This window comes from Anomaloglossus baeobatrachus, chromosome 3, assembly GCF_048569485.1.
Source record: "Anomaloglossus baeobatrachus isolate aAnoBae1 chromosome 3, aAnoBae1.hap1, whole genome shotgun sequence".
NCBI lineage: Eukaryota > Metazoa > Chordata > Amphibia > Anura > Aromobatidae > Anomaloglossus > Anomaloglossus baeobatrachus.
The window spans coordinates 3,443,694-3,466,849 of record NC_134355.1 but is presented as its reverse complement, the minus strand read 5'-3'; the positions used below and the strand labels follow the sequence as shown (position 1 = coordinate 3,466,849).

The window sequence follows — 23,156 nt, the reverse complement described above, 5'->3', positions numbered from 1 at the left end:
CTGGGGCTCCTCAGCCTCGCTGTCCGAGGAGGAAGATGCAGGAAAACACTGGCGCTCCTCGGCCTCGCTGTCCGAGAAGGAAGATGCAGGAAAACACTGGGGCTCCTCAGCCTCGCTGTCCGAGGAGGAAGATGCAGGAAAACACTGGGGCTCCTCGGCCGCGCTGTCCGAGGAGGAAGATGCAGGAAAACACTGGCGCTCCTCAGCCTCACTGTCCGAGGAGGAAGATGCAGGAAAACACTGGCGCTCCTCAGCCTCACTGTCCGAGGAGGAAGATGCAGGAAAACACTGGCGCTCCTCAGCCTCACTGTCCGAGGAGGAAGATGCAGGAAAACACTGGGGCTCCTCAGCCTCACTGTCCGAGGAGGAAGACGCAGGAACACACTGGCGCTCCTCAGCCTCGCTGTCTGGGGAGGAAGATGCAGGAAAACACTGGCGCTCCTCGGCCTCGCTGTCCGAGGAGGAAGATGCAGGAAAACACTGGCGCTCCTCAGCCTCACTGTCCGAGGAGGAAGATGCAGGAACACACTGGCGCTCCTCTGCCTCACTGTCCGAGGAGGAAGATGCAGGAAAACACTGGCGCTCCTCGGCCTCGCTGTCCGAGAAGGAAGATGCAGGAAAGAAGGGAATTTTGTTACTTACCGTAAATTCCTTTTCTTCTAGCTCTTATTGGGAGACCCAGACGATTGGGGTATAGCTACTGCCCTCCGGAGGCCACACAAAGCACCACACTAAAAAGTGCAAGGCCCCTCCCCTTCTGGCTATACCCCCCCGTGGTATCACGGGTACTCCAGTTTTAGTGCCAAAGCAAGAAGGAGGAAGCCAATAACTGGTTTAAACAAATTAACTCCGAGAAACATCGGAGAACTGAAAAACCGTTCAACATGAACAACATGTGTACCCGCAAACAACAAAAAAATCCCGAAGGACAACAGGGCGGGTGCTGGGTCTCCCAATAAGAGCTAGAAGAAAAGGAATTTACGGTAAGTAACAAAATTCCCTTCTTCTTCAGCGCTCTATTGGGAGACCCAGACGATTGGGACGTCCAAAAGCTGTCCCTGGGTGGGTAAAGAAATACCTCATGTTAGAGCTGCAAAAACAGCCCTCCCCTACGGGGATGTCACTGCCGCCTGCAGGACTCTTCTACCTAAGCTGGCATCCGCCGAAGCATAGGTATGCACCTGATAATGCTTGGTGAAAGTGTGCAGACTGGACCAGGTTGCTGCCTGGCACACCTGTTGAGCCGAAGCCTGGTGTCGTAATGCCCAGGACGCACCCACGGCTCTGGTTGAGTGGGCTTTTAGCCCTGAAGGAACCGGAAGCCCCGCAGAGCGGTAGGCCTCTAGAATTGGTTCTTTGATCCATCGAGCCAGGGTGGCTTTAGAAGCCTGCAATCCCTTGCGCGGACCAGCGACAAGGACAAAAAGTGCATCGGAACGGCGTATGGGCGCCGTTCGGGAAATGTAGATTCTGAGTGCTCTCACCAGATCTAGCAAACGTAATTCCTTTTCATACCGGTGAACCGGATGAGGGTAAAAGGAAGGCAAGGATATATCCTGATTAAGATGAAACGAGGATACGACCTTAGGGAGAAACTCCGGAATGGGGCGCAGCACTACCTTGTCCTGGTGGAACACCAGGAAAGGAGCCTTGGATGACAAAGCTGCCAGCTCAGACACTCGCCGAAGCGATGTGATCGCGACAAGAAACGCCACTTTCTGTGACAGGCGAGAAAAGGAAACGTCCTTTAGAGGCTCGAAGGGCGGCTTTTGCAGAGCAACAAGTACTCTGTTCAGATCCCATGGATCTAACGGCCGCTTGTACGGGGGCACAATATGACAGACCCCCTGTAGGAACGTGCGCACCTTAGGAAGACGTGCTAGACGCTTCTGAAAAAACACCGACAGTGCCGAGACTTGCCCTTTAAGGGAGCTGAGCGACAAGCCCTTTTCCAACCCCGATTGCAGGAAGGAAAGAAAGGTGGGCAATGCAAATGGCCAAGGGGATACTCTCTGTGCAGAGCACCAAGATAAGAAAATCTTCCACGTTCTGTGGTAGATCTTAGCAGACGTTGACTTCCTAGCTTGTCTCATTGTGGCTACGACTCCTTGAGATAATCCTGCAGACGCTAGGATCCAGGACTCAATGGCCACACAGTCAGGTTCAGGGCCGCAGAATTCTGATGGAAAAACGGCCCTTGGGACAGTAAGTCTGGTCGGTCTGGCAGTGACCACGGTCGACCGACCGTGAGATGCCACAGATCCGGATACCACGATCTCCTCGGCCAGTCTGGGGCGACGAGTATGACGCGGCTGCAATCGGATCTGATCTTGCGTAACACTCTGGGCAAGAGTGCCAGAGGTGGAAAGACGTATGGGAGCCGGAACTGCGACCAATCTTGAACCAATGCGTCTGCCGCCAGAGCTCTTTGATCGCGCGACCTCGCCATGAATGCCGGGACCTTGTTGTTGTGCCGGGACGCCATTAGGTCGACGTCCGGCACTCCCCATCGGCGACAGATTTCCTGAAACACGTCCGGGTGAAGGGACCATTCCCCTGCGTCCATGCCCTGGCGACTGAGGAAGTCTGCTTCCCAGTTTTCTACGCCGGGGATGTGAACTGCGGATATGGTGGAGGCCGTGGCTTCCACCCACATCAGAATCCGCCGGACTTCCTGGAAGGCTTGCCGACTGCGTGTCCCCCCTTGGTGGTTGATGTATGCCACCGCTGTGGAGTTGTCCGACTGAATTCGGATCTGCCTTCCTTCCAGCCACTGCTGGAAGGCTAGTAGGGCAAGATACACTGCTCTGATTTCCAGAACATTGATCTGAAGGGTGGACTCCTGCGGAGTCCACGTCCCCTGAGCCCTGTGGTGTAGAAACACTGCTCCCCACCCTGACAGACTCGCATCTGTCGTGACCACTGCCCAGGATGGGGGCAGGAAGGATCTTCCCTGAGACAATGAGGTGGGAAGGAGCCACCATTGTAGAGAGTCCTTGGCCGTCTGGGAAAGAGAGACTTTCCTGTCCAGGGACGTTGACTTCCCGTCCCATTGGCGGAGAATGTCCCATTGAAGTGGGCGCAGATGAAACTGCGCAAAGGGAACTGCTTCCATGGCTGCCACCATCTTCCCGAGGAAGTGCATAAGGCGCCGTAAGGGGTGCGACTGGCCCTGAAGGAGGGATTGCACCCCTGTCTGTAGTGACCGCTGCTTGTTCAGCGGAAGCTTCACTCTCGCTGCTCGAGTATGGAACTCCATGCCAAGATACGTTAGTGACTGTGTCGGAGACAGATTCGACTTTGGAAAGTTGATGATCCATCCGAACGTCTGTAGAGTCTCCAGTGTAGCATGTAGACTGAGTTGGCATGCCTCTTGAGAGGGTGCCTTGACAAGTAGATCGTCTAGGTAAGGGATCACCGAGTGTCCCTGAGAGTGCAAGACTGCTACCACTGCCGCCATGACCTTGGTGAAAACCCGTGGGGCTGTCGCCAGACCGAATGGCAGAGCTACGAACTGAAGATGTTCGTTTCCTATCACAAAACGTAGAAAACGTTGATGTTCTGTAGCAATTGGCACATGGAGATAAGCATCTTTGATGTCTATTGAGGCAAGGAAGTCTCCTTGAGACATTGAGGCCACGACAGAGCGGAGGGTTTCCATCCAGAACCGCCTGGCGTGCACATGTTTGTTGAGCAGCTTTAGATCCAGAACAGGACGGAACGAGCCGTCCTTTTTTGGAACCACAAAGAGATTGGAGTAAAACCCTCGCCCTTGTTCCTGAGGCGGTACAGGAACCACTACTCCTTCCGCTCTTAGGGAGTCCACCGCCTGCAGCAGGGCATCTGCTCGGTCTGGATGTGGGGAGGTTCTGAAGAACCGAGCTGGAGGACGAGAACTGAACTCGATTCTGTACCCGCGAGACAAAATGTCTGTCACCCACCGGTCTTTGACCTGTGACATCCAAATGACGGAAAAGCGGGAGAGCCTGCCCCCGACCGGAGATGCGGAGGGGGGGAGCTGGAAGTCATGAGGTAGCCGCTTTGGAAGCGGTTCCTCCATTTGCTTTCTTGGGGCGCGCGTGAGCCCGCCAGGAATCTGAGCTTCTTTGCGTCCTCTGAGTCCCTTTGGACGAGGAGAATTGTGTCTTGCCCGAACCTCGAAAGGACTGAAACCTCTGCTGCCACTTTTTCTGCTGAGGTTTGCTTGTTCTGGGCTGGGGTAAAGAAGAGTCTTTACCCTTGGACTGTTTAATGATGTCAGCCAATGGTTCGCCAAACAGTCTATCTCTAGATAAAGGCAGGCTGGTTAAACATTTTTTGGAACCAGCATCTGCTTTCCAGTCCTTTAACCACAAGGCTCTGCGCAAAACTACCGAATTGGCGGACGCCATTGAGGTGCGGCTGGTAGATTCTAGGACCGCATTGATAGCGTAAGACGCAAACGCGGACATCTGCGATGTAAGGGACGCCACTTGCGGCACCGCTGGATGTAAGATAGCATCCACTTTTGCTAAACCAGCTGAAATAGCTTGGAGTGCCCATACGGCTGCGAATGCTGGAGCAAACGACGCGCCGATAGCTTCATAGACAGATTTTAACCAGAGGTCCATCTGTCTGTCATTGGCATCCTTAAGTGAAGCGCCATCCTCCACTGCAACTATGGATCTAGCTGCAAGTTTGGAAATCGGGGGGTCAACTTTTGGACACTGGGTCCAGCGCTTGACCACATCAGGGGGGAAAGGAAAACGTGTATCCTTAGAACGTTTAGAGAAACGCCTTTCTGGATGAGCGTCGTGTTTCTGGATTGACTCTCTGAAGTCAGAGTGATCCAAGAAAGCACTTAATTTACGCTTGGGATAGAGGAAACGAAACTTCTCCTGCTCTGCAGCTGCCTCCTCTGCTGAAGGGGCTGGGGGAGAAATATCTAACAGTCTATTGATGGCTGAGATAAGATCGTTTACCATGGCGTCCCCATCCGGGGTATCCAGATTGAGAGGGGTTCCAGGATAAGACTCCTGATCACTCTCATCAGACGCATCACAGGGAGACTGATTGCGCTGAGACCCTGAGCAGTGTGATGACGTTGAGGGTCTTTCCCAGCGAGCTCGCTTAGGGTGGCTGGGGCTATCATCTGAGTCATAATACTCAGCCTGTGAAGCCGGGGACCCCCTTGTAGTCTGGATTAAATCCAACTGAGGGGGATTAGAGGACAGAGACCTCGCCGTGTCCATAGACTGAGCCCCAGGCATGGATTGCAAAGTTTCAAGGATTTTTGCCATAGTCACAGACATATTATCAGCAAAAGCTGCAAAGTCTGTCCCTGACACCGGGGCAGGACTTACAGGCGTCTCAGCCTGGGTCACTATCTCTCCTGACTCCGGCTGGCGAAGCAGCACCGGATCTGAGCATTGCACACAATGGGGGTCCTTGGAGCCTGCTGGTAGAGCAGCCCCACATGCAGCACACGCAGTGTACACAGCCCTAGCCTTGGCAGCCTTGCGTTTTGTGGATGACATGTTGCTGCCTCCTCAGAGCGATCTGGGTATACAGCCAGGAAGCGACCTCACAGTGCAAGCAATAAGGAAATATATATATGTCCAGTGACACAGTACACTAATACACACTGAGGCACTAGAGGGGCCAGCTGAAAAGCCGCTTACCGCCCGCTTAAGAGCGGGTGTGTGATCTCCAAAGCCCCCTAGTCCAGGTCTCCCAGAGCCTTGCGTCCTTCCTCCAGCCAGACATGCATGTAATGGCTGCCGGCGTCCTGAGAGAGGAGGGGGGGCGGGCCCTGGGCGTTCCTGACTAAGAGCGGGAAGCCTGCTTCCCTCTGTGCCTAGTGAGAGGGCTGGAGCATGTAAATCAGGCTCCAGCCCTCGTCGCTGCCGTGAAACAGCGTCTCTCCCCTACCCTGATTGACAGGGTGGGGGCGGGAACGAATCGGAGATGCCGGCGTCCTAGGCCGCAAAAGCCGGGGACTCGATTTATAAACGCCACCGCCGTAAAAGCGCGGTCGGCGTGTCCCCGGCGAACTAAAAGTCACAGCAGCGCCGCCGGTCCAGCGGGGGTCGGCGCTGCGTTCCCACAACACAGAAAAAAGTCCCCCAGTTAAACTGTAGGAACACTAGCTCTAGCGTTACGGTCCCCGGCGCACTACAACACCCAGCCAGCCCGGAGTGTGTCTGTGCCTGCCGGGGACACAGAGTACCTGTATGATGCAGGGCCATGTCCCTGATGGTACTCCTGCTCGGCATCCACCAGGTTCTATGGGTCTGTGGATGGAGCCCGGCGTCAGAGCTTTGAGGCCGGCAGGATCCCACTTCCACAGAGCCCTACAAGGGGATGTGGAAGGAAAACAGCATGTGGGGCTCCAGCCCCTGTACCAGCAATAGGTACCTCAACCTTACAACACCATCCACGGGTGAGAAGGGAGCATGCTGGGAGCCCTATATGGGCCCTCTTTTCTTCCATCCGAAATAGTCAGCAGCTACTGCTGACTAAAATCTGTGGAGCTATGCATGGAATGTCTGACCTCCTTCGCACAAAGCTTGAAAACTGGAGTACCCGTGATACCACGGGGGGGTATAGCCAGAAGGGGAGGGGCCTTGCACTTTTTAGTGTGGTGCTTTGTGTGGCCTCCGGAGGGCAGTAGCTATACCCCAATCGTCTGGGTCTCCCAATAGAGCGCTGAAGAAACACTGGCGCTCCTCAGCCTCACTGTCCGAGGAGAGGAGGAAGATGCAGGAAAACACTGGCGCTCCTCAGCCTCACTGTCCGAGGAGGAAGATGCAGGAAAACACTGGCGCTCCTCAGCCTCACTGTCCGAGGCGAGGAGGAAGATGCAGGAAAACACTGGCGCTCCTCAGCCTCACTGTCCGAGGAGGAAGATGCAGGAAAACACTGGCGCTCCTCAGCCTCACTGTCCGAGGCGAGGAGGAAGATGCAGGAAAACACTGGCGCTCCTCAGCCTCACTGTCCGAGGAGGAAGACGCAGGAAAACACTGGCGCTCCTCTGCCTCACTGTCCGAGGAGGAAGATGCAGGAACACACTGGCGCTCCTCTGCCTCACTGTCCGAGGAGGAAGATGCAGGAAAACACTGGCGCTCCTCAGCCTCACTGTCCGAGGAGGAAGATGCAGGAACACACTGGCGCTCCTCAGCCTCACTGTCCGAGGAGGAAGATGCAGGAAAACACCGGCGCTCCTCAGCCTCACTGTCCGAGGAGGAAGATGCAGGAAAACACTGGCGCTCCTCAGCCTCACTGTCCGAGGAGGAAGATGCAGGAAAACACTGGGGCTCCTCAGCCTCACTGTCCGAGGAGGAAGATGCAGGAACACACTGGCGCTCCTCAGCCTCACTGTCCGAGGAGGAAGATGCAGGAACACACTGGCGCTCCTCAGCCTCACTGTCCGAGGCGAGGAGGAAGATGCAGGAAAACACTGTCGCTCCTCTGCCTCACTGTCCGAGGAGGAAGATGCAGGAAAACACTGGCGCTCCTCAGCCGCGCTGTCCGAGGAGGAAGATGCAGGAAAACACTGGCGCTCCTCAGCCTCACTGTCCGAGGCGAGGAGGAAGATGCAGGAAAACACTGGCGCTCCTCAGCCTCACTGTCCGAGGAGGAAGATGCAGGAAAACACTGGCGCTCCTCAGCCTCACTGTCCGAGGAGGAAGATGCAGGAAAACACTGGGGCTCCTCAGCCTCACTGTCCGAGGAGGAAGACGCAGGAACACACTGGCACTCCTCTGCCTCACTGTCCGAGGAGAGGAGGAAGATGCAGGAAAACACTGGCGCTCCTCAGCCTCACTGTCCGAGGAGGAAGATGCAGGAAAACACTGGCGCTCCTCAGCCTCACTGTCCGAGGCGAGGAGGAAGATGCAGGAAAACACTGGCGCTCCTCAGCCTCACTGTCCGAGGAGGAAGATGCAGGAAAACACTGGGGCTCCTCAGCCTCACTGTCCGAGGAGGAAGATGCAGGAAAACACTGGCGCTCCTCAGCCTCACTGTCCGAGGAGGAAGATGCAGGAAAACACTGGCGCTCCTCGGCCTCGCTGTCCGAGAAGGAAGATGCAGGAAAACACTGGCGCTCCTCAGCCTCACTGTCCGAGGAGGAAGATGCAGGAAAACACCGGCGCTCCTCAGCCTCACTGTCCGAGGAGGAAGATGCAGGAAAACACTGGCGCTCCTCAGCCTCACTGTCCGAGGAGGAAGATGCAGGAAAACACTGGGGCTCCTCAGCCTCACTGTCCGAGGAGGAAGATGCAGGAACACACTGGCGCTCCTCAGCCTCACTGTCCGAGGAGGAAGATGCAGGAACACACTGGCGCTCCTCAGCCTCACTGTCCGAGGCGAGGAGGAAGATGCAGGAAAACACTGTCGCTCCTCTGCCTCACTGTCCGAGGAGGAAGATGCAGGAAAACACTGGCGCTCCTCAGCCGCGCTGTCCGAGGAGGAAGATGCAGGAAAACACTGGCGCTCCTCAGCCTCACTGTCCGAGGCGAGGAGGAAGATGCAGGAAAACACTGGCGCTCCTCAGCCTCACTGTCCGAGGAGGAAGATGCAGGAAAACACTGGCGCTCCTCAGCCTCACTGTCCGAGGAGGAAGATGCAGGAAAACACTGGGGCTCCTCAGCCTCGCTGTCCGAGGAGAGGAGGAAGATGCAGGAAAACACTGGCGCTCCTCAGCCTCACTGTCCGAGGAGGAAGATGCAGGAAAACACTGGCGCTCCTCAGCCTCACTGTCCGAGGCGAGGAGGAAGATGCAGGAAAACACTGGCGCTCCTCAGCCTCACTGTCCGAGGAGGAAGATGCAGGAAAACACTGGGGCTCCTCAGCCTCACTGTCCGAGGAGGAAGACGCAGGAACACACTGGCGCTCCTCTGCCTCACTGTCCGAGGAGAGGAGGAAGATGCAGGAAAACACTGGCGCTCCTCAGCCTCACTGTCCGAGGAGGAAGATGCAGGAAAACACTGGCGCTCCTCAGCCTCACTGTCCGAGGCGAGGAGGAAGATGCAGGAAAACACTGGCGCTCCTCAGCCTCACTGTCCGAGGAGGAAGATGCAGGAAAACACTGGGGCTCCTCAGCCTCACTGTCCGAGGAGGAAGATGCAGGAAAACACTGGCGCTCCTCAGCCTCACTGTCCGAGGAGGAAGATGCAGGAAAACACTGGCGCTCCTCGGCCTCGCTGTCCGAGAAGGAAGATGCAGGAAAACACTGGCGCTCCTCAGCCTCACTGTCCGAGGAGAGGAGGAAGATGCAGGAAAACACTGGCGCTCCTCAGCCTCACTGTCCGAGGAGGAAGATGCAGGAAAACACTGGCGCTCCTCAGCCTCGCTGTCCGAGGAGGAAGACGCAGGAAAACACTGGCGCTCCTCAGCCTCACTGTCCGAGGAGGAAGATGCAGGAACACACTGGTGCTCAACAGCCTCGCTGTCCGAGGAGGAAGATGCAGGAAAACACTGGCGCTCCTCAGCCTCACTGTCCGAGGAGGAAGATGCAGGAAAACACTGGCGCTCCTCAGCCTCACTGTCCGAGGAGGAAGATGCAGGAACACACTGGCGCTCCTCAGCCTCACTGTCCGAGGAGGAAGATGCAGGAAAACACTGGCGCTCCTCAGCCTCACTGTCCGAGGAGGAAGATGCAGGAAAACACTGGCGCTCCTCTGCCTCACTGTCCGAGGAGGAAGATGCAGGAACACACTGGCGCTCCTCAGCCTCACTGTCCGAGGAGGAAGATGCAGGAACACACTGGGGCTCCTCAGCCTCACTGTCCGAGGCGAGGAGGAAGATGCAGGAACACACTGGCGCTCCTCAGCCTCGCTGTCCGAGGAGGAAGATGCAGGAAAACACTGGCGCTCCTCTGCCTCACTGTCCGAGGAGGAAGATGCAGGAAAACACTGGCGCTCCTCAGCCTCGCTGTCCGAGGAGGAAGATGCAGGAAAACACTGGCGCTCCTCAGCCTCACTGTCCGAGGAGGAAGATGCAGGAACACACTGGCGCTCCTCAGCCTCACTGTCCGAGGAGGAAGATGCAGGAAAACACTGGCGCTCCTCAGCCTCACTGTCCGAGGCGAGGAGGAAGATGCAGGAACACACTGGCGCTCCTCAGCCTCACTGTCCGAGGAGGAAGATGCAGGAAAACACTGGCGCTCCTCAGCCTCACTGTCCGAGGAGGAAGATGCAGGAACACACTGGCGCTCCTCAGCCTCGCTGTCCGAGGAGGAAGATGCAGGAACACACTGGCGCTCCTCAGCCTCGCTGTCCGAGGAGGAAGATGCAGGAACACACTGGCGCTCCTCAGCCTCGCTGTCCGAGGAGGAAGATGCAGGAACACACTGGCGCTCCTCAGCCTCGCTGTCCGAGGAGGAAGATGCAGGAACACACTGGCGCTCCTCAGCCTCGCTGTCCGAGGAGGAAGATGCAGGAACACACTGGCGCTCCTCAGCCTCGCTGTCCGAGGAGGAAGATGCAGGAACACACTGGCGCTCCTCAGCCTCGCTGTCCGAGGAGGAAGATGCAGGAAAACACTGCCGCTCCTCAGCCTCACTGTCCGAGGAGGAAGATGCAGGAAAACACTGGCGCTCCTCAGCCTCACTGTCCGAGGAGGAAGATGCAGGAAAACACTGGGGCTCCTCAGCCTCACTGTCCGAGGAGGAAGATGCAGGAAAACACTGGCGCTCCTCAGCCTCGCTGTCCGAGGAGGAAGATGCAGGAAAACACTGGCGCTCCTCGGCCTCGCTGTCCGAGGAGGAAGATGCAGGAAAACACTGGCGCTCCTCAGCCTCGCTGTCCGAGGAGGAAGATGCAGGAAAACACTGCCGCTCCTCAGCCTCACTGTCCGAGGAGGAAGATGCAGGAAAACACTGGCGCTCCTCAGCCTCACTGTCCGAGGAGGAAGATGCAGGAAAACACTGGCGCTCCTCAGCCTCACTGTCCGAGGAGGAAGATGCAGGAAAACACTGGCGCTCTTCAGCCTCACTGTCCGAGGAGGAAGATGCAGGAAAACACTGGCGCTCCTCAGCCTCACTGTCCGAGGAGGAAGATGCAGGAAAACACTGGCGCTCCTCAGCCTCACTGTCCGAGGCGAGGAGGAAGATGCAGGAAAACACTGGCGCTCCTCAGCCTCACTGTCCGAGGCGAGGAGGAAGATGCAGGAACACACTGGCGCTCCTCAGCCTCACTGTCCGAGGAGGAAGATGCAGGAAAACACTGGCGCTCCTCAGCCTCACTGTCCGAGGAGGAAGATGCAGGAAAACACTGGTGCTCCTCAGCCTCGCTGTCCGAGGAGGAAGATGCAGGAACACACTGGGGCTCCTCAGCCTCACTGTCCGAGGAGGAAGACGCAGGAAAACACTGGGGCTCCTCAGCCTCGCTGTCCGAGGAGGAAGATGCAGGAACACACTGGGGCTCCTCAGCCTCACTGTCCGAGGAGGAAGATGCAGGAAAACACTGGGGCTCCTCAGCCTCACTGTCCGAGGAGGAAGATGCAGGAACACACTGGCGCTCCTCAGCCTCACTGTCCGAGGAGGAAGATGCAGGAACACACTGGCGCTCCTCAGCCTCACTGTCCCGAGGAGGAAGATGCAGGAAAACACTGGCGCTCCTCAGCCTCACTGTCGGAGGAGGAAGATGCAGGAACACACTGGCGCTCCTCAGCCTCACTGTCCGAGGAGGAAGATGCAGGAAAACACTGGGGCTCCTCAGCCTCACTGTCCGAGGAGGAAGATGCAGGAACACACTGGCGCTCCTCAGCCTCACTGTCGGAGGAGGAAGATGCAGGAACACACTGGCGCTCCTCAGCCTCACTGTCCGAGGAGGAAGATGCAGGAAAACACTGGCGCTCCTCAGCCTCACTGTCCGAGGAGGAAGATGCAGGAAAACACTGGCGCTCCTCAGCCTCACTGTCCAAGGAGGAAGACGCAGGAAAACACTGGGGCTCCTCAGCCTCACTGTCGGAGGAGGAAGATGCAGGAACACACTGGCGCTCCTCAGCCTCACTGTCCGAGGAGGAAGACGCAGGAAAACACTGGGGCTCCTCAGCCTCACTGTCCGAGGAGGAAGATGCAGGAAAACACTGGCGCTCCTCAGCCTCACTGTCCGAGGAGGAAGATGCAGGAAAACACTGGCGCTCCTCAGCCTCGCTGTCCGAGGAGGAAGATGCAGAGATGCAGGAAAACACTGGCGCTCCTCAGCCTCACTGTCCGAGGAGGAAGATGCAGGAAAACACTGGCGCTCCTCAGCCTCGCTGTCCGAGGAGGAAGATGCAGAGATGCAGGAAAACACTGGCGCTCCTCAGCCTCGCTGTCCGAGGAGGAAGATGCAGGAAAACACTGGCGCTCCTCAGCCTCGCTGTCCGAGGAGGAAGATGCAGGAAAACACTGGCGCTCCTCAGCCTCACTGTCCGAGGAGGAAGATGCAGGAAAACACTGGCGCTCCTCAGCCTCGCTGTCCGAGGAGGAAGATGCAGGAACACACTGGCGCTCCTCAGCCTCACTGTCCGAGGAGGAAGATGCAGGAAAACACTGGCGCTCCTCAGCCTCACTGTCCGAGGAGGAAGATGCAGGAAAACACTGGCGCTCCTCAGCCTCGCTGTCCGAGGAGGAAGATGCAGGAACACAGGAGTGTAATCAGGAGAAATGTAAGGTCACACACTTGGGCAGAGGAAATAAAATGTATAACTATGTACTCAATTATTAAACACTGGGTAAAACAATCACTGAAAAGACTGGGGGGTACGGGTGACGGCAAACAGCTTTACTGACCAGTGTCAGGCAGCGGCTACCATTAAAGGGAACCTGTCACCACTTGTGACCAGCTCGTCTGATTGCTGGATGTGGAGTCGGGAAGGAGTTTTCCTCTAATGTGGAGTTTATGGTCGGCCCCATGGGGTCTTCACCTCCTCCTGATCGACATGTTAGACTATGGGGTGAATTCAACCTTCAAGACTAGAAACCATGAACCATCTGTAACCTTCAGGAGCTTCAGGCCTCACTGCTGCCCTCACGAAGCTTCCCCTATAACAGTTATTAAACCCCTCATGTGGCACAGTGAGGTTTGGCCATGGTACCCCGAGTTACTAGATACAATGTGAATGCAAAAACACGGTTATGGATTCACTAGTTTTCTCCCAAAAAATGCAGGAAGAGTAAATCTATACATTCTATGTACCAAGAACTGGTGTGTGCGTCCTGTGCGGTGCAAGTGCCGGCGGGTTCACAGACGCAGCCGCCCTCCTGCCGCGGCAGCCCAGATCGGAGAACACTCTGATCCCGGCCCCAGCCACGTCACTGTGCACAAACTCAAGGGATCAAACCTCCCAGGGCCAAAGTCACATGAAACCAAATGAGAACTTTTAGGACTAAATGCAAAAAGCTTTGTGAGGTGAAGTCTGTAATTTTATCGTAGGTGACTGCACCTGTGACAGGAAAATAATCCAGAAAATCCCATTGTAGGATTTATAAATAATCTGCATTTTATTCCATGAACTATGTATTTTATCACCGACCGACCAGCAGGAGTTCTGCTCTCACAGTATTTTTCTCCTCCTCTGCGCTCATGATCTGGATTTATTGCCCCGGTGTGACCTCGTATAATAGACCCCTGTCCACACAATCACACTCCAGCCTCTCCACCATGGCCAACACCAAAGACCTGTCTAAGGACACCGGGGACAAAAGTGTAGACCTGCACATGGCTGGGATGAGCTGAAGGACAATAGGCAAGCAGCGTGGTGAGAAGGCAACAACTGTTGGCACAATTATTAGAAAATGGAAGAAACACAAGAACACTGTCAATCTAATTGGTCTGGGGCTTCATGCAAGATCTCTCCTCGTGGGGTGAGCAGAATTCTAAGAAAGGTCAGGAATCAGCCCAGAAGTACACAGCAGGACCTGGTCAATGACCCGAAGAGACCTGGGACCACAGTCTCTAAGATTACAATTAATAACATACTATGCAGTCATAGATTAAAATCCTGCAGGGCACAAGGTCCCCCTGCTCACACTAGCACATGTCCAGGCCCGAATGAAGTTCACCAGCGACCATATGGATAATCCAGAGGAATGGGAGAAGGTTATGTGGTCAGATGAGACCAAAATAGAATTGGAGGAAGAAGGATGGAGTACAACCTCAAGATCACCGTCCCACATGCAGCATGGGGTGGAAACATCATACTTTGGGGGAGCTTTTCTGCAAAGGGGACAGGACAACTGCACTGTATTGAATGGAGTATAGGTGGGGTCACGTATCGCAAGATTTTGGCCAACAACCGCCTTCCCTCAAAAAGAAAGGTCTGAGAAAGTGACATACGAAACACGCGTGGGAGTGTGAGGTACGCTGATGTGAAGGAAGACCCCGCATTTATCGGTATGAATAACCTTTCATGTTTGTTTACTACACAACTGCTTAGAGTATGTGCACACGGTCAGGACCTGCTGAGTGCTGGACATAGTGGGTCCTGACCTGCAGGAGACTGTGCCCACGATCAGGACCTGCTGCGTCCTGGACATAGCGGGTCCTGACCTGCAGGAGACTGTGCCCACGATCAGGACCTGCTGCGTCCTGGACATAGCGAGTCCTGACCTGCAGGAGACTGTGCCCACGATCAGGACCTGCTGCGTCCTGGACATAGCGGGTCCTGACCTGCAGGAGACTGTGCCCACGATCAGGACCTGCTGCGTGCTGGACATAGCGGGTCCTGACCTGCAGGAGACTGTGCCCACGATCAGAACCTGCTGCGTCCAGGACACAGCGGGTCCTGACCTGCAGGAGACTGTGCCCACGATCAGCACCTGCTGCGTCCAGGACACAGCGGGTCCTGACCTGCAGGAGACTGTGCCCACGATCAGGACCTGCTGCGTCCAGGACACAGCGGGTCCTGACCTGCAGGAGACTGCAGCTAACTGTGCCCATAATCAGGACCTGCTGCGTCCTGGACATAGCGGGTCCTGACCTGCAGGAGACTGTGCACACGATCAGGACCTGCTGCGTGCTGGACATAGCGGGTCCTGACCTGCAGGAGACTGTGCCCACGATCAGGACCTGCTGCGTCCTGGACATAGCGGGTCCTGACCTGCAGGAGACTGTGCCCACGATCAGGACCTGCTGCGTCCTGGACATAGCGGGTCCTGACCTGCAGGAGACTGTGCCCACGATCAGGACCTGCTGCGTGCTGGACATAGCGGGTCCTGACCTGCAGGAGACTGTGCCCACGATCAGGACCTGCTGCGTGCTGGACATAGCGGGTCCTGACCTGGAGGAGACTGTGCCCACGATCAGGACCTGCTGCGTCCTGGACATAGCAGGTCCTGACCTGCAGGAGACTGGGCCCACGATCAGGACCTGCTGCGTGCTGGACATAGCGGGTCCTGACATGCAGGAGACTGGGCCCACGATCAGGACCTGCTGCGTGCTGGACATAGCGGGTCCTGACCTGCAGGAGACTGTGCCCACGATCAGGACCTGCTGCGTGCTGGACATAGCGGGTCCTGACCTGGAGGAGACTGTGCCCACGATCAGGACCTGCTGCGTCCTGGACATAGCAGGTCCTGACCTGCAGGAGACTGGGCCCACGATCAGGACCTGCTGCGTGCTGGACATAGCGGGTCCTGACATGCAGGAGACTGGGCCCACGATCAGGACCTGCTGCGTGCTGGACATAGCGGGTCCTGACCTGCAGGAGACTGTGCCCACGATCAGGACCTGCTGCGGCCTGGACATAGCGGGTCCTGACCTGGAGGAGACTGTGCCCACGATCAGGACCTGCTGCGTCCTGGACATAGCAGGTCCTGACCTGCAGGAGACTGGGCCCACGATCAGGACCTGCTGCGTGCTGGACATAGCGGGTCCTGACCTGCAGGAGACTGTGCCCACGATCAGGACCTGCTGCGTCCTGGACATAGCGGGTCCTGACCTGCAGGAGACTGTGCACACGATCAGGACCTGCTGCGTGCTGGACATAGCGGGTCCTGACCTGCAGGAGACTGTGCCCACGATCAGGACCTGCTGCGTGCTGGACATAGCGGGTCCTGACCTGCAGGAGACTGTGCCCACGATCAGGACCTGCTGCGTCCTGGACATAGCGGGTCCTGACCTGGAGGAGACTGTGCCCACGATCAGGACCTGCTGCGTCCTGGACATAGCAGGTCCTGACCTGCAGGAGACTGGGCCCACGATCAGGACCTGCTGCATCCTGGACATAGCGGGTCCTGACCTGCAGGAGACTGTGCCCACGATCAGGACCTGCTGCGTGCTGGACATAGCGGGTCCTGACATGCAGGAGACTGTGCCCACGATCAGGACCTGCTGCATCCTGGACATAGCGGGTCCTGACCTGCAGGAGACTGTGCCCACGATCAGGACCTGCTGCGTGCTGGACATAGCGGGTCCTGACCTGCAGGAGACTGTGCCCACGATCAGGACCTGCTGCGTGCTGGACATAGCGGGTCCTGACCTGCAGGAGACTGTGCCCACGATCAGGACCTGCTGCGTGCTGGACATAGCGGGTCCTGACCTGCAGGAGACTGTGCCCACGATCAGGGTTCTGTGCGCTGCGGTCTCTGTCATCTGTTCTCCCTGTGGAGGACGCATGCGACTCTGCAGCAAACACTTGGTACCTAAAGTCGCACGGCAGGTCAGTGTTTGCTGCGGAAAAGACAAGCACAGTGTGCCCAGGATTTCCATCCACGGGGCTCGTACTGTACAACCAAGTACTTTGGATACCCCGAAAACACTCTGCATCTAAAGCGCTGCATCTGATCGTGGCACACAGCCTTAGAGGAGGGTCGTCACCAACCAGGAGGTAGGCCTGGCACACCCAGCAGAGAAGTGCTTCAGCTGCGCTGTCAAGTGGGGTGAAGCGCACCCCTGTGTATAAATCATCCCTTGAGATTTCTATGGCAGAGGTGTGATATTGGTGGCCGCCCGGGCCGGAGCAATACGTGACCTGGGACAGCGGCCGAGGGCCAATATCTATGGATTGAAATCATCACTTTATATGGGCTACTGTAATACACTTAGGTGACTTACCGGTAGCCAGTTTTTCCAGAACCCATGACAGCACCCATATAATCCCATGGTGCTGTCATGGGTGAGGGGAAAAAACTGGCAAAAGTGCGTAACAGTCACATACGGCGAGTCATTATGATGGTCCAATAGACTGTGCTTACATAGATCTGGAGAGATTTAAAGGGACAGTACAATATAAATTCTACTTCACATCCGCGCCTCATTCTGCTTCTTGTTGCTCCCAGTAACAATTGTGCTTCAGAGAATTTCTGAGCTAAAAGTGAACGTTCATCCAACAAATCGATCACATCATGGCCCTGGCTAGCGAGAAGGAAACACGCGGGGTCTGTCCTATCAAGTCCTTATAAAACGCAGCATAATCATCTACAAAGCACAGTGCGCTGTGCGGAGAATAATCTGTCACCGGTGGAGCACTATAATATATATATATACTGTATACACACATATATACACTGCATAGCGAGGAGACAGACATCTACTCCCATCATCCACTGAGCAGACCCCAACAAGGAACAACCCCCATCATCCACTGAGCAGACCCCAACAAGGAACAACCCCCATCATCCACTGAGCAGACCCCCAACAAGGAACAACCCCCATCATCCACTGAGCAGACCCCCAACAAGGAACAACCCCCATCATCCACTGAGCAGACCCCCAACAAGGAACAACCCCCATCATCCACTGAGCAGACCCCCAACAAGGAACAACCCCCATCATCCACTGAGCAGACCCCCAACAAGGAACAACCCCCATCATCCACTGAGCAGACCCCCAACAAGGAACAACCCCCATCATCCACTGAGCAGACCCCCAACAAGGAACAACCCCCATCATCCACTGAGCAGACCCCAACAAGGAACAACCCCCATCATCCACTGAGCAGACCCCCAACAAGGAACAACCCCCATCATCCACTGAGCAGACCCCAACAAGGAACAACCCCCATCATCCACTGAGCAGACCCCAACAAGGAACAACCCCCATCATCCACTGAGCAGACCCCCAACAAGGAACAACCCCCATCATCCACTGAGCAGACCCCCAACAAGGAACAACCCCCATCATCCACTGAGCAGACCCCCAACAAGGAACAACCCCCATCATCCACTGAGCAGACCCCCAACAAGGAACAACCCCCATCATCCACTGAGCAGACCCCCAACAAGGAACAACCCCCATCATCCACTGAGCAGACCCCCAACAAGGAACAACCCCCATCATCCACTGAGCAGACCCCCAACAAGGAACAACCCCCATCATCCACTGAGCAGACCCCCAACAAGGAACAACCCCCATCATCCACTGAGCAGACCCCCAACAAGGAACAACCCCCATCATCCACTGAGCAGACCCCAACAAGGAACAACCCCCATCATCCACTGAGCAGACCCCAACAAGGAACAACCTCCATCATCCACTGAGCAGACCCCAACAAGGAACAACCCCCATCATCCACTGAGCAGACCCCCAACAAGGAACAACCCCCATCATCCACTGAGCAGACCCCCAACAAGGAACAACCCCCATCATCCACTGAGCAGACCCCCAACAAGGAACAACCCCCATCATCCACTGAGCAGACCCCCAACAAGGAACAACCTCCATCATCCACTGAGCAGACCCCCAACAAGGAACAACCCCCATCATCCACCCCAACAAGGAACAACCCCCATCATCCACTGAGCAGACCCCCAACAAGGAACAACCCCCATCATCCACTGAGCAGACCCCCAACAAGGAACAACCCCCATCATCCACTGAGCAGACCCCCAACAAGGAACAACCCCCATCATCCACTGAGCAGACCCCAACAAGGAACAACCCCCATCATCCACTGAGCAGACCCCAACAAGGAACAACCTCCATCATCCACTGAGCAGACCCCAACAAGGAACAACCCCCATCATCCACTGAGCAGACCCCCAACAAGGAACAACCCCCATCATCCACTGAGCAGACCCCCAACAAGGAACAACCCCCATCATCCACTGAGCAGACCCCCAACAAGGAACAACCTCCATCATCCACCCCAACAAGGAACAACCCCCATCATCCACTGAGCAGACCCCCAACAAGGAACAACCCCCATCATCCACCCCAACAAGGAACAACCCCCATCATCCACTGAGCAGACCCCCAACAAGGAACAACCCCCATCATCCACCCCAACAAGGAACAACCCCCATCATCCACTGAGCAGACCCCCAACAAGGAACAACCCCCATCATCCACTGAGCAGACCCCCAACAAGGAACAACCCCCATCATCCACTGAGCAGACCCCCAACAAGGAACAACCCCCATCATCCACTGAGCAGACCCCAACAAGGAACAACCCCCATCATCCACTGAGCAGACCCCAACAAGGAACAACCTCCATCATCCACTGAGCAGACCCCAACAAGGAACAACCCCCATCATCCACTGAGCAGACCCCCAACAAGGAACAACCCCCATCATCCACTGAGCAGACCCCCAACAAGGAACAACCCCCATCATCCACTGAGCAGACCCCCAACAAGGAACAACCTCCATCATCCACTGAGCAGACCCCCAACAAGGAACAACCCCCATCATCCACCCCAACAAGGAACAACCCCCATCATCCACCCCAACAAGGAACAACCCCCATCATCCACTGAGCAGACCCCAACAAGGAACAACCCCCATCATCCACTGAGCAGACCCCCAACAAGGAACAACCCCCATCATCCACTGAGCAGACCCCCAACAAGGAACAACCCCCATCATCCACTGAGCAGACCCCCAACAAGGAACAACCCCCATCATCCACTGAGCAGACCCCCAACAAGGAACAACCCCCATCATCCACTGAGCAGACCCCAACAAGGAACAACCCCCATCATCCACTGAGCAGACCCCCAACAAGGAACAACCCCCATCATCCATCCTGTACGCTGACCTCACAGATTCCCCGGAAGGATAACCCCCATCTTCTCCAGTCTCTGGACGCCACAAAAGTGACACTGAGCGGCCGAGCGCGAGACAAAGTCCAGGGAGATGTGGAGAGGTCACAGTCCAGACGTGACTCGCACACCGCAGGTGCTGCCATCCCCGAGCCTCATGGCTGACAACAAGCGCCTATGTCCCCGGGACTACAGCGCCCCCCACAGGAAGGGACAGATGATGGGTGGGATCCAGCTCCTTACCACACGGCCCGATCCTCCGCTCTCCAGAAGAGAAGCCCACCGCTCATCTACAAGACACAAACATGACCCAGTATAATGGAGAGTCTGCACCGCGAGACCACCCCGAGACCACCCAACCCCAGCCACTAACCCCCCCAATATCCCCCATATACACACACACCGGCCCCCGACGTGTCCCCCGATCTCCACACACACACCGGCCCCCGACGTGTCCCCCGGTCTCCACACACACACCGGCCCCCGACGTGTCCCCCGATCTCCACACACACACCGGCCCCCGACGTGTTCCCCGATCTCCACACACACACCGGCCCCCGACGTGTCCCCCGATCTCCACACACACACCGGCCCCCGACGTGTTCCCCGATCTCCACACGCACACACATCAGGCCCTAATGTGAGCAGGGGAAAGGCAGAAGATACAGCAGCAGGCAGGAGGGCAGATACAGCAGAAGATACAGCAGGGGCAGGAGGGCAGATACAGCAGGGGCAGGAGGGAAGATGCAGCAGAAGATGCAGCAGAAGATGCAGCAGAAGATGCAGCAGAAGATGCAGCAGAAGATGCAGCAGAAGATGCAGCAGAAGATGCAGCAGAAGATGCAGCAGAAGATGCAGCAGAAGATGCAGCAGAAGATGCAGCAGAAGATGCAGCAGGGGCAGGAGGGCAGATGCAGCAGGGGCAGGAGGGCAGATGGAGCAGGGGCAGGAGGGCAGATGCAGCAGGGGCAGGAGGGCAGATGCAGCAGGGGCAGGAGGGCAGATGCAGCAGGGGCAGGAGGGCAGATGCAGCAGGGGCAGGAGGGCAGATGCAGCAGGGGCAGGAGGGCAGATGCAGCAGGGGCAGGAGGGCAGATGCAGCAGGGGCAGGAGGGCAGATGCAGCAGGGGCAGGAGGGCAGATGCAGGGGCAGGAGGGCAGATGCAGGGGCAGGAGGGCAGATGCAGGGGCAGGAGGGCAGATGCAGGGGCAGGAGGGCAGATGCAGGGGCAGGAGGGCAGATGCAGGGGCAGGAGGGCAGATGCAGGGGCAGGAGGGCAGATGCAGGGGCAGGAGGGCAGATGCAGGGGCAGGAGGGCAGGGGCAGGGGCAGGAGGGCAGGGGCAGGAGGGCAGGAGGGCAGATGCAGGGGCAGGAGGGCAGATGCAGGGGCAGGAGGGCAGATGCAGGGGCAGGAGGGCAGATGCAGGGGCAGGAGGGCAGATGCAGGGGCAGGAGGGCAGGGGCAGGAGGGCAGATGCAGGGGCAGGAGGGCAGATGCAGAGGCAGGAGGGCAGATGCAGGGGCAGGAGGGCAGGAGGGCAGATGCAGCAGAAGATACAGCAGGGGCAGGAGGGCAGATGCAGGGGCAGGAGGGCAGATACAGCAGAAGATACAGCAGGGGCAAGAGGGCAGATACAGCAGAAGATACAGCAGGGGCAAGAGGGCAGATACAGCAGAAGATACAGCAGGGGCAAGAGGGCAGATACAGCAGATAGATACAGCAGGGGGCAGATAGATACAGCAGGGGGCAGATAGATACAGCAGGGGGCAGATAGATACAGCAGGGGGCAGATAGATACAGCAGGGGGCAGATAGATACAGCAGGGGGCAGATAGATACAGCAGGGGGCAGATAGATACAGCAGGGGGCAGATAGATACAGCAGGGGGCAGATAGATACAGCAGGGGGCAGATAGATACAGCAGGGGGGCAGATAGATACAGCAGGGGGGCAGATAGATACAGCAGGGGGGCAGATAGATACAGCAGGGGGGCAGATAGATACAGCAGGGGGCAGATAGATACAGCAGGGGGGCAGATAGATACAGCAGGGGGGCAGATAGATACAGCAGGGGGGCAGATAGATACAGCAGGGGGGCAGATAGATACAGCAGGGGGGCAGATAGATACAGCAGGGGGGCAGATAGATACAGCAGGGGGCAGATAGATACAGCAGGGGGCAGATATACAGCAGGGGGCAGATATACAGCAGGGGGCAGATATACAGCAGGGGGCAGATATACAGCAGGGGGCAGATATACAGCAGGGGGCAGATATACAGCAGGGGGCAGATATACAGCAGGGGGCAGATATACAGCAGGGGGCAGATATACAGCAGGGGGCAGATATACAGCAGGGGGCAGATAGATACAGCAGGGGGCAGATAGATACAGCAGGGGGCAGATAGATACAGCAGGGGGCAGATAGATACAGCAGGGGGCAGATAGATACAGCAGGGGGCAGATAGATACAGCAGGGGGCAGATAGATACAGCAGGGGGCAGATAGATACAGCAGGGGGCAGATAGATACAGCAGGGGGCAGATAGATACAGCAGGGGGCAGATAGATACAGCAGGGGGCAGATAGATACAGCAGGGGGCAGATAGATACAGCAGGGGGCAGATAGATACAGCAGGGGGCAGATAGATACAGCAGGGGGCAGATAGATACAGCAGGGGGCAGATAGATACAGCAGGGGGCAGATAGATACAGCAGGGGGCAGATAGATACAGCAGGGGGCAGATAGATACAGCAGGGGGCAGATAGATACAGCAGGGGGCAGATAGATACAGCAGGGGGCAGATAGATACAGCAGGGGGCAGATAGATACAGCAGGGGGCAGATAGATACAGCAGGGGGCAGATAGATACAGCAGGGGGCAGATAGATACAGCAGGGGGCAGATAGATACAGCAGGGGGCAGATAGATACAGCAGGGGGCAGATAGATACAGCAGGGGGCAGATAGATACAGCAGGGGGCAGATAGATACAGCAGGGGGCAGATAGATACAGCAGGGGGCAGATAGATACAGCAGGGGGCAGATAGATACAGCAGGGGGCAGATAGATACAGCAGGGGGCAGATAGATACAGCAGGGGGCAGATAGATACAGCAGGGGGCAGATAGATACAGCAGGGGGCAGATAGATACAGCAGGGGGCAGATAGATACAGCAGGGGGCAGATAGATACAGCAGGGGGCAGAT

At 56.7% G+C, this 23,156-nt stretch overlaps 2 protein-coding genes across 5 annotated transcripts in view; both read right to left on the bottom strand.

The window, feature by feature from the left end:
• The window catches only part of POLR1C (RNA polymerase I and III subunit C), a 321,201-nt gene that overhangs the window by 167,709 nt on the left and 130,336 nt on the right, over positions 1-23,156 (bottom strand). The window lies entirely within an intron of this gene.
• The window catches only part of TJAP1 (tight junction associated protein 1), a 72,893-nt gene that overhangs the window by 47,047 nt on the left and 2,690 nt on the right, over positions 1-23,156 (bottom strand). For 2 of the 4 annotated variants that reach the window (XM_075338948.1, XM_075338950.1), the window contains exon 2: positions 20,194-20,240. The gene's annotated coding sequence lies outside the window, so the exon portion shown is untranslated. The other 2 variants (XM_075338952.1, XM_075338951.1) reach the window with 2 other exon arrangements.